This window comes from Vipera ursinii, assembly GCF_947247035.1.
Source record: "Vipera ursinii genome assembly, chromosome: 2".
In the NCBI taxonomy this organism is placed as follows: domain Eukaryota; kingdom Metazoa; phylum Chordata; class Lepidosauria; order Squamata; family Viperidae; genus Vipera; species Vipera ursinii.
This window is the reverse complement of record NC_139513.1, coordinates 93,673,556-93,690,346: the sequence shown is the minus strand read 5'-3', so window position 1 is coordinate 93,690,346 and position 16,791 is coordinate 93,673,556.

The window sequence follows — 16,791 nt, the reverse complement described above, 5'->3', positions numbered from 1 at the left end:
TACAGCAGGAGGAGGAGGAGGAGCAGCAGCAGCAAGCCGCCGCAGGTGCGGCGGCTGCAGTTGTTACCTGAAAGCCAGTCAGTCTGACGTAAGGGAATTGAGCTTTACCTGTTGGTTTAGCATCCTGCCAGCAAAAGTTTCAGTCATTCAAAGTCAGCGGACCAGGCTGGGTGCTGACTTAGCCCCGGGCTTGCAGGAGGGCCGCGCTCTGTGCACGCTCAGGAGCCGCCTTCTCCTTTGCGGGGGGGGGAGGAGGGAGAGAAGGCTTCCGTCCAGCGCCGGAGCGAAGGCGGAGCGGCCCGAAGGAGGAGTCACGCTGTGTGGTTGTGTGTTTGTGTGTGTGTGTGTGTGTGTGGCGCGCTGTGGGGCATCAGGCCCTTCCCGGCTGGGGCTCCGGTGCCTCCGCCCTGCCGGATCCCGGCGCCGTCGAGCGCGCCCCCCCCAGATGTTGCGCCCGGTGCGGCCGGCCCCTCCTGCACCCCCCACGCTACGCCACTGTATTCTTGGAAGTTCTGGGTGGTGAACCCAAGGCTCTGGAGAGCCACATGCTTTCTTGGAACAATGGGTATGAACTGAAGTATTGTGTGTTAATGGCATATTGAGATCATTTTGCAACTATAAAGGTGCAGATCTAAGAAGTGTGCAGGAGTATTAAATTGAAATTTTGTGCTTATTCAAAAATTAGCCTTGTCCCCAACAAAATCCAGTGTGAAATATTAAAGCCATTTCATTTCAGTTAAATAAAATGCAGTTAAGAAGAACCCACATAACTATTTTCCAATCGTCCCCTATTCTTCCTTCACAGTCATGATGGATAATACAACTGACTCATGATTTGGTCATAGAAACATGATGGCTGAAAAAAAGGCCCAGTGGCCCAGGGAGTCTGCCCTTTGAGTTTGTTTTTTTGTTTTCTTTATAATTTATTTGTTATCTTTAATTATTCTTTTTATATTTTATTTATATATACTTTTTAATTTTTTGTTGGGTGATGGACATGTGCTTATCCCAAGCTTGTTTAAAGTCAATCATGTCAAATTGATCTTGCACATTCTGTGCCACCACAAGCAGAAATTAATTCCTGTTGTATTTCTCTAAGTGTCTAGAGCAGGGGTGTCAAACTCAATTTCATTGAGGACCACATCAGCATTGCGGTTGCCCTCAGGGGGCCAGATGGGTATGGCCAGGGTGGGCTTGGCCTACTGGGTGGGTGTGGCTAGAGTGCATATGGCCTACTGGGTGGGCGTGGCCAGCTCTACATCGTTCGCATCAAGGGTGCCTATGGGGGCCTGGGCAGGAGTGGGACAGATCTGAGGGTCTCTGGCAGAAGGAGGTTCTCTGGGCCAGGGCCAAGGCAGTGGGGGCCGTTCCCTCATTGTTTCCAGGATGGCTTCACGGGCCGCATGAAACCACTTCGCGGGCCGGATCTGACCACCGGGCCTTGTGTTTGACATGTCTGGTCAAATCCAAAAGCCAATCCTCAGAGATGCAGAAGAAAGCAGGAAAGAAAACATATTAAGATTTACCAAATCTTATGATTACTTTTTAAATTCTAATAATCTTTCTAAACAAACCATGATTAAAACAAATTTAGCGTCAGATATGAATGAAGGTTAATCTATAGCTGTCTGACAGCTATAGGCCTGTCTAACAGAGAGCTAGAATTTACCTTTCATAATGTGGGATATAAATATATAAATCCTCGAATTCATAGACAAAATTCCATAACAGATTGAAGAGTACAAATGCAAAAGAGTCTAATATATGTATTAAATAATACCTATCATGGGACTACCTTAACCTATTATAAATTATGAATATATGCACACTTAGAGATTTAACTTTAACTTGCAGTATAGAGGTTTTGTTTACGAAGCTATAGTAACAAGTCCTTGTCAGGACATTATTATTATTATTTTAGAAATGTAAAGAGCAGCAGGTACCGTAGAACAAATGCTTGCTCAGCAGTTGGGATTCAAACAGTGTTGTAATTGTATAATGGTTGCTGAGCTCAACATGAAGGTATATAGGACAGAGAACAAAGTGGTAAAATAAAACTTTTAGCAAACTCCCAAATAGAAATAAACAAAACATGGATTAGTCCTAAGACTTCTCATTGAGAGGGGTATCAAACTGCCGGCTCATGGGCCAGATGTGTCATGCCAAAACTGCGCCCACCCAGCTCCGGCAATGGGAAAAAAGTCACAATATGTCATGACACATCATGTGACATGGCAAGTTTGATACCCCTGCCTTAGGGGAGACCTGGTTATGTTAACTCACCAGCTGAAGTTGAAGACTATTAATAATGTTTAATGAAAGTTAACCCAGGAGGAGTTTAAGGTCTGTAGGATCAATCCAAACATGATATAAAAGTTGAACTAATTCTTAGTGGAGGTATGGAAGTGTGGTCTTTTTGAGGAAATTATGTGTTTTTAGGAAAGAATGCCTCTTGTTCCATCCTCTTGCCCCCAGGGCATCTTAAACATCTGATTATGACAATATTATGACAATATTCTATTATCAATGAGCTTAAGGCTGAAGACAAATTATAGGCATATTTACTGCTAAACGTTTAGATTTTTTTAAAATTGTGTTACAGAAATTCCATATAGAAAGTGAAGCACCACACCAAATCATTCACACACACATGCAGTACATGCATACATACACACCTGTGAGATAGTGAAAGAAGTTGCTCCTAAAAAGTGAAATTGGGCTTTTCCTTCTCAAATGTCTTCTCCTGCAAGAAATTAGTGCTTTCCGTAATGTGCAAATCTTGCAATTTTGTTTTAGTATGGGAAATAACAGATCTGTATCTAAAGAACCACAGGCGAAATACTTCAATGAATTCAGTTAAAGAAGCACTGCTGTGATGAGAGAAACTGACATAATGCAGTCCAGCACATAATCATTACATCACAGTAGCTATCAAATCATTGTCAGCCTCCATCACTGGAGGTTTTTAAGAAGAGATCGGACAGCAATTTGTTCAAAATGGTAGGGTCTCCTGCTTGGGCAAGGGGGTTGGTCTAGAACAGGGGTCAGCAACCTGAAACAGTGAAAGAGCCACTCGGAACCGGTTCCCTCACAAAAGGAAAAACTGGGAGCCGCAAAAAATGTGTGCACATGCGTGTACATGTGTGCATGCGCAGAACAAGGTTTGACTGAAGAGTGGAGCCAAGGCGAGATATGCACCTACCCTGCATATTTGAATTAATTGGTTGAACTTTTTTAGTCCCACCTTTTTTTTTTTGGACTGCACATGGCAGAGGACTGGGAGCCGCAGGAGACGGCTGAAAGAGCCGCATGCGGCTCCGGAGCCACGGGTTGCAGACCTGTGGTCTAGAAGGTCTCTAACATCCCTTCCAACTGTTATTCTGTTTAGCAGGATTCAACACCTGGAATTCCACAACCTTATGACCATCACTAAAGATTCTGAGAATTGAAATCCATTTATATGGAGAATGGGCAGGTTAGAGAAGTCTAATGCAGACTGCTTCATTCTTGAAATATTCAGCATTCATCCAACAAAGTGAGTGTTCTTATGGATAGAATTATTGCTAATAAAGAAAGTGTGAAATAAATATATGTGCTTAAAACTATTTTTGTTTTTAAAATCTAGAAAACTCCTTCTTTCAAAATTAGCTTGATAAAAAAGCTGTCTCTTAACCAAACGATTTTTAACTCAAAATAGCATAGAAGAATAGCAGGAGTATACACATTTCAATACATTCTGAACAATGACATGGATATCAAACAATTTACTTTATGTTGATGTCTCACATTGGTGATAATTTATAGAAAAGTAAAAAACAGATTTTTATTGTTTCTTCTTTTTTCTTTTTCATTATCAGCAAAGTCGCAGGTGATGTTTAATGGAATAGCAGTTACAATATTCTGAAACTTACCAAAGCACTTTTGAGTTGCTCTCCAGAGGGAATGCATTGGCTGAAGATTATCATTAAAAAAGGCACAAATTTTATTTATTTATCATTGGGGTTCTTTCCTTGCAATTCTGAGTCATACAAGCTCTTTTTTTTCTTTCAATCTTAAAATGGAAGAACATCAAAGGATAAATATCTATGACTGGTTCTTCAACTACTTAATATATTCAAATCAGAAAATTCTGAAAAAGACAGTTCTGGGTATCTGAAAGGTACCAAAGCTACCACGAACTCCACAGGAACTGTGTGTCACCAATTCCACATGTATGTAATTCCTTCTGATAGGAATAAGTGAATGGTATTCAAAATTTAATATTGAAAGAAAAAAATAAAATTGAATTTGCTGCAGTGGAAAATTACTGAATGGAGAAATAAGCCTACCAAAGAAAATGGATGGGAACCAGGAAAGGGTAGCATAAAAGAAGGATGTAAGATAAACACGTAGGCAAAATTTAGCTGGGACTTAGAGTGGGAAAGGAAGAACAAAAGTTGTAAAAGCCATTGTGAGAGGAAAGGGTTAACCAGGGAAAAATCACTGAATGAGAAAACAGGAAAGGACCTAATTTTCTAAGAAGGGACCCAGAATTCAGACAACTGAGCATGTGCAATTAGTTGATTAATATTAACTGACACACCTTACATAAATTATCTCCTAATTTTAATGTACATGATGTATGATTTAGTATGTAGCAGGAAATATGTAGGAGGTGGTGAGTAAGAGTGTAACCTCATATTATCTCAGCTAATGGGGAAAGAGGAGGGATGTGGTGGCCGGGACAGGGCTGTATAAAGAAGAGAATGTTTCGGGTTGAAACTTTGGAGTAAACCAAGTTTTGATAACTTCTCTCCCTGCTTATTGCAATAAACAAAACAAAAGGCCTTCACTGTGTCTTGGCTGGTTATTGGTCAGGCAAGCTTGCCTCTGGTCACGAAGGAAAGTAGCCAGGAGCACATAACACTTCCCTGTTACTGATCTGCTGTCATTACATTTTCCTAGTTTCTCTCTACTTTTCCCTCCATGAAACAACTTTCTACTTTGAATAACCACAATTACTAAGGGAGTCTTTTGATGGGCAGGTGTTAAAACAGATCTTGGTTGCTTTCACTTTGATATTATTGTTGCTCCCCTTCATTTTTATTCATATATTTATTTAGCTTAAAACCATGGGCACTACATGTTTAGTGACAATTTAGAATGATTGTCATTTGCCAATACAGACTGAACAATCCACTCTGTTCCTCTTTTTTTTTAAAGACACCTCTTGGGTTCCAGAAGGCATTTTTTTAATCAGTTATTTAATGTACAATAAATGACATACTGCTGCCAGTGGTGGCTAGATCTCCAGATCATTGAGGGGGTGATATTTAGAAAAACCTTCCAAGGATCAGTAGAATGGAACCTGGGAGATATTGCTGACTGTATCTGATTTTGCAAGATGGGAAGAGTCTACCTGGAACTGGGAGAATAAGAGGAAGTGGAAATGGTCTGCAGGGGCTTCACATTCGCCTTACATGTTCATTTGCCATAATTTTCTCTTCCAGCTTAACGTTTCCCACAGTAAGATATCAAAACAAACTTTTTGGACCTAAGGAGCTCACCACGAACCTAATTCCGTAACATCTTTCATTCCTTTAACTCCCAGGTTCAGATTTAGTTTAACAAAATTTAAACAGAATTAAAATTATGGACTTCTGCAGAATCTTTAGGAGAACAAAGCACTTATTTAGTTTTCAGAGTCCTCATATGACTCAGTTGTTGGTCACTTCCACAATGGCAACTTATAGTGTCCTCAAAGCATCACTCAGAATTATTGATTTTTTTTTTGTTAAGTGAATCGTGGCAGTTGTTAAATTGGAAAGGGATAGAAACATAGGAAACGTGTTCATATTATTGTTTTGACAAAAATTTTGGCTGGTCCTCGAAGATGGTAAAAATTCAAAACTAAGCATAGCTTAAAGGAGGTTTTCCACAATTTTTTTACAACCAAAAATGAGCGTTAATAATATCTTGAGGGGGTTTTCTTATTTAGTTAATTTGATGACTTTTGCCAATTTTAACTAGGTAAAACTATGCTTTATCAGTTTCAGTCTATATACAGGTAGTCCTCAACTTACAACCATTCGTTTAGTGACAGCAGCACTGAAAAAAGTGACTTATGACCATTTTTCACACTTAAGACCATTGCAGCATCCCCAGGGTCATGTGAACAAAATTCGGATGCTTGGCAACTGGTTCATATTTATGGTGGCTGCAGTGTCCCGTGGTCACGTGATCACCTTTTGTGATCTTCTGACAAGCAAAATCAATGGAGAAGCCAGATACACTTAACAACCATGTTCCTAATTTAACAACTGCCACGATTCACTTATCAAATGTACACAAGAAAGGTCGTAAAACAGGGCAAAATTCATTTAGCAGATGTCTCAGTTAGCAACAGAAATTTGGGGGCTCAATTGTGGTCGAAAGCTGAGGACTACCTGTATTAAAAGGCTTAAGTGGTCTTTTTATTTATTTATTTGTTTGTTTAATTTATTTGCCGCTTATCTCACCATGGGGTTACTCTAGGCAGCTTACAATAATAAAAGGAAGAAAATGAAAGGGTGTGTAAACGGACGTAAAATAGCAGAACAATAAAGGAAACAATGACAAAGGGACAGAATGAGAAAAATTACATCCATATGATAACCATCTTGGGTTGAAAGCTCAGGTAATAAACAGGATAAACAGGGTGATATAGGGGAGTGGGATTTGATCTTCCTACAAGCCTCTGCTGTTGGGTGTGCGTGCATATGTTTGGCCTAGAATAGGACATTCAGAACTTGTTCTGCAAATGTGGTTTGAGGTTCTGTTGCCATATCCTAAGTATAGAAGGCAAGATTCAGTGCCTCTCTGATGGAAGAGTATTGAGGCTTTCAAGACTATTGTGAACCTTTCAAGGTAGGCACGGTCAGGAAACAGAAGTAGCATGTAGTCCAGGAATGCTCTTTATTGAGGTGGAATCTTGAATACCTGTCATTTTTTCTCAACTATATTTTATGCTGACGAAAAACAAGTCAGGATTCTTTTGAGTTGCTTTCTCAAGTTTCTTTCTTTCCCAGAACTGAGTTATCTTTTGCCTTAATGGTTTGTTTTTCCCTTACCTCACTTTTTTGTACCAGTCATGTTTCTTTCAATTCATGCATTAAGCATCCATTTTTAATATCTGCCATTAGTATAACTCCACATACTTCTGTGGCACTCTTGACATAATTCTTTTCACTTTCCTTTAAGCAGAAGGCATTCTGTGTCTTCACATTTATTTGGTGGACAAACTAATTTGTCGGTGAGATTAAAGGTGCTGGTAATGACCTATAAAGCCCTACATGGCATGGGTCCGGAGTACCTTAGGGAGCACCTGCGGCTGGCATCAACTTCCCTCCGCCCAGTGCGCTCCCACAGAGAAGGCCTCCTCAGGGTGCCACCGGTCAGAGAATGCCGACTGGTGGCCCCCAGGGGGAGGGCATTCTCTGTGGGTGCGCCTGACCTTTGGAACCGTTTACCGGTTGAGCTCCGGATGGCTCCCGACCTTTGCTCCTTCCGACGTGATCTAAAAACCTATTTGTTTGAACAAGCCGGCCTGGTCTGATGGATTTGGGGTTTTAATTATTGTTTTTAAGTAATTTATTTATTGTATTTGGGCACCATGGTTTAATCTGTTTTTAATTTTTGTATTTTGTATTTTTGGTATTTCTTGCCCTGTTCACCGCCCTGAGTCCTTCGGGAGAAGGGCGGTATACAAATAAAATAAAATAAATAAATAAATAAATAAATTTATCTTGCAATATGAGTTGTGTATTTTCTCTTCCTCCATGTATTCTATTGCATTTTGATTTCTTTCACTTCTTTCTTTTTCTTTCCTGTCTATTATTCCCTAAGAGCTTGGCGTTTACCAAAAAAAAAAAAAAGGTCTGTCCCATTCAGAACCTCTCATCATCTTTCTAGTCTTCATTAATTCTCTTAATCTTCCATTTTAACCAATCAAATCTATCATGCTTTTAGAGTTATATTCATTCTTTTTCCAGATACACCCATGAATAGATTTATGTTGAAATCTTCATGTTGAAAACGGACCTTTTTCTGAACTGATATTGACCCAATATCTTGAAATGGCAAATGGCAAGGTTGCTTTTTCTGTACTCTTATCCATTAATTCATGTTATTCAGAGGTTATCCCCCAGGCTGCTGTGTAATAATTTTTTATTTAGGAACTCTGCACTCCCTCGGGACAACAAGGGACTCTACTTGCATATCTAAGGTATTTTACTTCTATTTACTTCTTTTTACTTTTACCTTTTGAGGCAATGTCCTTTTTGTTTCTGGCTTCTCAAACCGACTGGTTGGTTGATTGTGCTTGGTCTCATTTAGTCTCAAGTTCCTTATTTCCTGTCTCATCAGCCCAGCTCTTGCACGTCACCTAAAAGAATGACTTCTCCCCTTGTTTTGCTTTCAGCATTCCTGCCACCCCCAAAATTGTCTCTGATACTTCCATTATCACCATCCATTGCTGTATAATCTGCAACTAATACCAACCTTTTAATTCCTACTTTCATACGTACCTACAGATGACTCTAATTTATGGGTTTTTATATATATTTAGAGGAGGGCACGATGGCTCAGTAGTTAAAGATGCTGAGATTGTTAGCTGGGAAATTGACAGTCTGGATTGAAAACCTGAACGCCATGTTATGGGTGAGCTCTTGTTACTTGCCCCTGTTCCTGCCCACCTAGCAGTTTGAAAACATGCAAATGAGAGGAGATACATAGGTACCACTTTGGTGGGAAGGTAACAGCGTTCCTTGTGCTTTGGTATATAGTCATCTTATTTTATTTATTTTTATTTTATTAAATTTATATACCGCCCTATTCCCGTAGGACTCAGGGCGGTTTACAGGGAGAGTTAAAAACAAACATACAAAAGTTAAAATCAGATTAAAATTAATTAAATCAAGTCCCCAATTTAAACTAAAACCCAATAAAATTAAAACCCCTCAGCCTGGGCCAGACAGCTTGAAGAGCCAAGTTTTCAGGTCCTGGCAAAATGAGCGAAGGTCAGGGGCAGTCCTAGGTTCCATTGGGAGTTGGTTCCATAGGGCCGGCGCACCCACAGAGAATGCTCTTCCCCTGGGAATAACCCGCTGGCATTCCTTAACTGGTGGTATCCTGAGAAGGCCCTCCCTGTGAGCACACAGGACGAAGGGAGCTTGATGCCGGCAGCAGGTGTTCCCTCAGATAACCGGGACCCAAGCCATTTACTGCTTTATAGGTCATCACCAGCACCTTGAATCTCACCCGAAGGGCAACCGGAAGCCAATGCAGCTCACGGAGTAGTGGTGTTACATGGGAGTATTGGGAAACCCCCTTCACAACTCGCGCGGCCACATTCTGCACCAGTTGAAGCCTCCGAGTGGTCCTCAAGGGCAGCCCCATGTAGAGAGCGTTGCAGTAGTCTAAGCGGGAGGTCACGAGCGCATGAGTGACTGTGCGTAGAGCATCTCGGTCCAGATAGGGTTGCAACTGGCGCACCAGGCGAACCTGGGCAAAAGCCCCCCTGGTCACGGCTCCTATGTGGTCTTCAAAATGTTGTCAATGGAAATGCCTTCAGACAAGGTTGGCTCACATGGCTAAGAAATGGAGATGAGCACTGGCCCTTAGAGTTGGACACAACTGGACCGGAGTAACCTTTACCTTTATATACCTTTTAGCCTCTTCATTCACAATTAAGCCAACTCCTTCAGTTCCCTGAATGTATTCATTTATTTTGTTCCCTAAGATAAGAGCAGCTTTATTCAGATTTATTATATTCTCCTCTTATTTCTTTAGCCAATCAAGACTTTTATCTGTTTAATAAGATAAAGAAAATGTAAGCTAAAGTTGTCAGCCTTAATTATATCCTTGCTGTTTGAGGAATTATCTGAAGATGGTGGTAAAAATATTAGTAAATTTGGGCACATAAATCCCAGTTTTATCTAAAGCAAATTCATGCTATTATATGCAAGCTAGGACTCTACTGTAATCCAGAGGGTAGTTTGCAAGCCAACAGACTCTTGTCCACTTCCACTGACATACTGTACACTCTGGATTGCAACCATTTTGCATATTGAAAATATTCCATGGATGAGCGGCATCAACAGTATCAAGCTTCTGTTTTATCAAAAGAGCAAAAGTAGACAGCCTACATCTATACAACTGCTCCGAAACTTGCTGCTGAATCATCATTTATATCACAATAGAAACAGGGCATTATTAGGCACGAAAGAACAACCACATTATCTGCATTTGATTCATTTAATTCTGTTTGCTTCAGATTAAGTCGCATTAATATTTATTTCGGCTTACCCATTTTTGAGACTATGGCTCTTGAAATGAGTATCAAAGATAAAAAGTGTTCTCACCCTTGCCCTATAGATTTCATTAAGACATTTTTTGGCAGAAGCCTCTTGGTTTTTGTCATGTGTTTAGAGTTCTTGTCATTATCGAAATTCTTTGCTTTAGTTTTCTGGGAAGAGAAATTATTATTTTTGAACTCCGTGTCAAATTGACCTTCAAGGCACTGGCATCAATGCACAGAATTCATAGGACCTCCAAGTAGCTGGCAATTATCATTCATTATCAGGAGTTCTCTGATCCAGATCAGTGAGGTTTGAAGTACCCTTAAATAGGTTCAGAGAAGCTGACATCTTGTCATTTTTTTCCTCTCTCTCAGATTTCAAGCTGAAGTTTGATGTTGAATTAAAATTTTTGCCCAGGGCTGTCTGGAGGGCCTGCAGAGTACAGCAGTGGCAGCATCTGCCATGGGAGACTCACAGGTCCTATTTCGGACTGTGGCAATCTTTGGCTGGCAGATGAACACGATAAGGATGAGGAGGGGTGACAGATGACTTCTTTGGGAATGGCAGAGCAAGCATCTGCCTTTCCAATTATGTGAACTCTGCTATTCAATTTCTAGTATAAAACAGTGTTTCAGCTTATATTTTTGATGGTGCTGTGATCAGCAGAATGGGGAACTAAGGCAGTATAAATGGAAGAGATTTGCTAGCTGAATAGATTTGTTTCTACCAAATTCACAGATGCTTACTCACCTGTCTAAAAACTTAGATTAACTGATGGGCTGGCATTTTTCTCAGTATTGAGTTAGAAGAATTTGTGAGTAAACCTTGTAGGGAATTCATCCTGAATTTTTATTAGGAAAGTAGGGAAAATTATCTGTGAGCTGTATATTCCCCCCCCTCCTTTGTTGATACAATATTTATTGGGTGCCTCTCATTTCGCGAATCAAATATCCTTTGTGCTGTTTCTTTAGCCACGTTAATGCGATTAATGGGAGTTCCCAGTAGAATTCATGACAGCTCCATCTCTGTGACTGTAATAAGAAAACAATACAAAGAATGTTTCCAGTTTTTACAGTTTGGATGGTCCATTTCTCTTTGCTTATGTTACAAATGATTTGTATTTATACATACTGGATTTACATAAAATCTTTAATAAAATCCTAAAACAATTTTCATATAAAAATGAACAAACAGAAGGATTTCATTCAAAATTCTTCCCCCCCCTGAATTTTATAATGTATTTTCTTATTTTAAAAATGATTGCGGAAAAGCCTATACGCAATTAGAAACAAATGTTTGCCCAAACTGGATACGCTAAGAGAGAAAGTAAGTGCAAACCAAAATTTTGCAGAAATATATACACAAATATATACAGTTTTAATATAAATACATACATTTAAGTTTGAAGACCTGAACTTGACAGATTCACCAAACTGAGAAACACCAAATGTACATTCATAAATTCTTAACACAAATTAGGAGACTCGTGAATGATTCCAGCCCCAAACAATACTGATTCTAACACTGAACTGAAAATGTATATAATAAATTTGAATTTATTTTATCACATAAAATTTCCTTTAGAAGTGTTTTAAGGATGGTCCATGAATGGTTAAGATGTTGGGGTTGTTGACTGGAAAGCCATCAGCCCAGGTTTGAGAGCTAAGTGTCACATGACAGGGTGAGCTCTTGTCTTCCCTCCCAGTTCAAAATTGTGCAAATGCGAGTAGATAAATAGGTACCACTTTGGTGGGAAGTTAACAGCGTTCTGTGATATCATGCTGGCCACATGACCATGGAAATGTCTTCAGACATCACTGGCTCAATGGCCTTAAAACAGAGATGAGCACCCCCCCCTATAGTTGGCAATGACTTGCTGAGTAATATCAACAAGGACAGCTTTGTTTTTTTAGAAGTGTTTTAACCTTCCTATGATTGTCACTTAAATTTCAGTTTCTTTCTGAATGGCAGTAAACTCCTTGGTTGGCAGGTGGCTTTCAGTGGTCTGATGTAAAGAGCAAAAAAGATGACCTTGACAGAGATATACAGGAACTGTTACCCAGGCAAAAAGAGCTGAAGCATTTTTTTTTATTGAAAAGTTTTAACATACATTTTATCTTTAACAATCCCCCCTCCCCCTCCCCTACCCATCCCTCCCTACCCCTCCCCCCTCCCCCCCCCCGACTTCCCAGAGCTAAATACAAGGTATAAAAACAAAAAAAAACAATCATGAACATCCATATGCTAACAACCATAAACTCTAAAATCTATCACTCTCTAGCTCATATAGGATAACTACAAGCACTATTAATATTAAATATTAAAAAAAAGAAAAAAGAAAAAAGAAAGGAAGACTTATTCAAATGCTACATGAAACTTTTTAGTCCCATATTTGTTCTGGATATACTCGATCCATTTTCTCCACTCCATAATATAACGTTCTTGCGAGTGATCTTTCAAATAAGCCGAGATCTTTGCCATCTCTCCCAGGTCAGAAACCTTTAAAGTCCATTCTTCTATAGTCGGCAGTTCCTCCTTCTTCCAATATTGACCTATTAAGAGTCTTGCTGCTGTAATTAGGTTCAACATCAACTTAGTGTCCACAACCGTAGCATCTGTAATTATACCCAACAAAAAAAGGTTGCGGACAAAACTTTATCCTTTGCTTGAAAATCTTCTGCATGTTCCACCAAATTTTTATCCAAAAAGCCTTAACCTTTTTACAAGTCCACCATATGTGAAAATATGTTGCATCTTCATCACCACACCTCCAGCATTTGGGCTGATAATTCGGATACATACTTGCAAGCTTTTTAGGATCTAAATGCCATCTATAAAACATTTTATAAAAGTTCTCTCTTAAGTTTTGAGCTTGTGTAAATTTTACGTTCCTCACCCAAATCTTTTCCCACGTATCCATTGTAATAACTTCTTGGATGTTTTGGGCCCATTTTATCATACAGTCTTTAACAAGTTCTGTTTCTGAGTCAATTTCTATCAGTGCAAGATATATCCGTTTGATATGTGCTGGACCCTGATTTCTAATTTGCTTTATCAGAGTTTCATCAGTCATTGTAAAACCAGTTTTCTGATCTTCTTTCCACCTGGCCCGTAGCTGGACATATTGAAACCAAGTTTGAACAATCTTCTCATCTCGCAAGAGGCTGTACGGTTTCAGACACCAGACATTTCTTTCCAAACTTAAAATCTCCTTATACGTAGTCACATCATGTTTAAAACCAACATTTATATTTTTTATTGCGTGTTTTGGGGTTGCCCACAATGGTATCTTATAATCTAACTTATGTCTATACTTCTTCCAAACTCTCAACAATGCCTGTCTTAAAATATGCACTTTAAACACTCCTGCTATTCTTCTATTATCTACCTTCTTATCATACAACAAATATGCATGCCAGCCAAATAACAAGTCGTGGCCCTCAAGATTTAATAATCTCTCTTGTGTCAAATTAATCCAATCACTTATTCCTGCTAACGCAGCAGCTTCATAATATAATTTAAGATTGGGCATTTTAAGACCACCTCTTTCACGAGTATCCTGCATAATCTTAAGTTTAACTCGTGGCCTTTTCCCTACCCAAACAAATTTATTGATACCTCGCTGCCATTCCTCCAGATTAGAATCTTTCTTAAGAACCGGTATCATTTGAAATAAGAATAAAAATTTAGGCAGGACATTCATTTTCACTGCTGCGATTCGCCCCAACAAAGACAATTGCAATTTTTCCCAACTCTCCATTTCTTTTTGAATTTTTCCCCATAATTTTTCATAGTTATTTTTATATAACTTTGTATTAGAGGGTGACAAAAACACCCCCAAATATTTGACCCTCCTGACAATCTCAAATCCAGTTAGTCCTTCTAAAAGAGCCTTTTGCGATACTGTCATATTTTTGGCCAGAATTTTAGTTTTTTGTGCATTAACTTTAAATCCAGAAACCTTCCCATATTGCATTATTATCTCCATCAGGTCCACAACAGAGTTCTCCGGCTGGGTCACCGTAACAACCAGATCATCTGCGAACGCTCTCAATCTATAATCCTGATCTCTAATTTGTATACCCTTAATTCTTTCCGAATTCCGTATTTTTACCAATAATATCTCCAATGTTAACACAAATAACAAAGGCGATAACGGACACCCTTGCCTTGTGCCCTTCTCAATATTACAAACTTCAGTCAAACTATTGTTAACTATTATTCGGGCAGTTTGTTTTTGATATAATGCCCTAATTGGTTGCAGAAATTTATCCCCAAAATTCATTTTATCTAAAACTTTCATCAAAAATTGCCAATTCAATTGATCAAAAGCTTTTTCAGCATCTAAAAAAATTAGCGCCACAGGGATCTGGTTGTTCCTTTCCAAAAACTCTAACACATCAACTATATGCCTCACATTATTTTTCATTTGCCTACCACTAATAAACCCAGTTTGATCCCCATGAATCACCTGTTGCAGAACCCTCATCAGGCTATTAGCCAACACCTTAGCAAATATCTTATAGTCTGTATTTAAAAGTGATATCGGTCTATAATTTTTTACTTGAGTAGCATCTTGATCTTCCTTTGGAATCAAAGAGATAAAAGCAGTTCTCCAAGACAGAGGCACCTTTCCCCCTCTCTGAATTATCTGGAACAATTCCTTTAATGGCTTTATCAACTCCATTTGTAAATTTTTGTAGTAAACCGCAGTCAGACCATCCGTACCTGGCGCTTTATCCAACTTCAATTCCTTAATTGCTGTAAGAATTTCTTCTTCTGTTATCAATTGGTTAATCTCCTCTTTTTGTACCTGCGTAAGAACCGGGATGCTAGCATTCTCCAAATATACATCAATATCTTTTTCATTAATCTTCTCCTTAGCATATAATTTAGAATAAAAGTCCAGAAAGGCTTCCTTAATAAGATCCTGTTGAAACACAACCTTTCCTTTATGTTCAATTTTATCTATATTAGAAGCCCTTTGCTTTTTCCTTAGTCTATAAGCTAGCCATCTACCTGGCTTGTTAGCATTGCAAAAAGTATTATGCCTAGCAAACCGCAAATTGGTTGCCACTTGGTCAGCCATTAATTTATCAAATTGTCCTCTTAATAGCTTAATAACCTCCTTAGTCTTCACATCCAATGGGTTCAAAATCAAGGCCTTTTCTTTTTCCCTAATTTCATTCTCCAATTCTTTCCTTCTAGCTTCCAAAGTACATCTGTGTTTATTATTCATATATATCAACACCCCTCTCATATAGGCCTTGCTAGCATCCCAAACCATGTCCATAGAAGTATCCTTATTCATATTAATTTCAAAAAAATCCTTCATCCGCTGTTTACATTCTTCCACATTTCTCTGGTTTCTAAACAAATTCTCATTTACGCGCCACGAGCGCCTGTCTCTATTGTCCTTATTGATCTCTAACCAAACTGGACTATGGTCAGAAATAGCTCTTGCACAGATCTTTACCTTCTTAATCCTAGAAAAAAAGTCATTAGTCAGCAAAATAAAATCAATCCTGGAAAAAGATTGATGTCTATCAGAAAAAAAAGTATAATCCTTTTCATGCAGGTGTGTGTCACGCCAAATATCTCGCTATTCCAAATCGTCCTTCATTTCAAAAAAAGATTTAGGCAATCTGGCATGACTCGGAGCACGCTTAAAAGAACCAGCCTTATCCATCTGTACATCCAAAACACCATTCCAGTCCCCCATAAAAATAAACAATTTGTAATCCAATTGAGTAAGCTTTGTATGAAGTGAACTAAAAAAATCAGCTTGTTGTTGATTAGGAGCATACAGTCCAACTAAAAGCGTTTTTTGCCTTCTAGCAACAAATCTATCATAACATATCTTCCATGCTTATCTGCTTCAATTAATTCCGCTGTTAAAGCACTTTTAACATAAACAACCACTCCATTTTTCTTATTCATCGCAGAGGCAACAAATTGCGTGCCCAACCTTGAGTTCGATAAATACTTTCGGTCCATAACCCTAATATGCGTTTCTTGCAAACATATAACATCAATCTTGAATTGTTTTAAATATTGAAAAACTTTCTTTCTCTTCTGTGGTGAATTTAGTCCATTAACATTCCAGGTTAGAAATTTAGTCGCCATGCGTGGCATCCCCAAGCTGTTGGAGCACATCTTTAATAGCCCCTCTGTCTCCTCTGGGCCGCGCTCCTCCCACTGCTTCACTGTAAGTACGCTTTGAAAGTTCCATAACCTTCTGCTGGTCTTGCTCTTTTATTTGTTTTGCTCGTTTTAAAGCGGCACGCGTCACCCTCTGCTCTCCAACAACAGCCGATGAGGCTATAATTTGATCCCCTCCAGCACTATTCTCCTCTGTCTGTCCACCTTCGGCCTCTTGAGGTTTCCCTTCTCCAAATCCCTTTGAAGCTTCCAGAAGTGATAATGGGGTCGCTTTTAAAACATTATTGTAGAAATCACGCGCCTGTGTCACAGT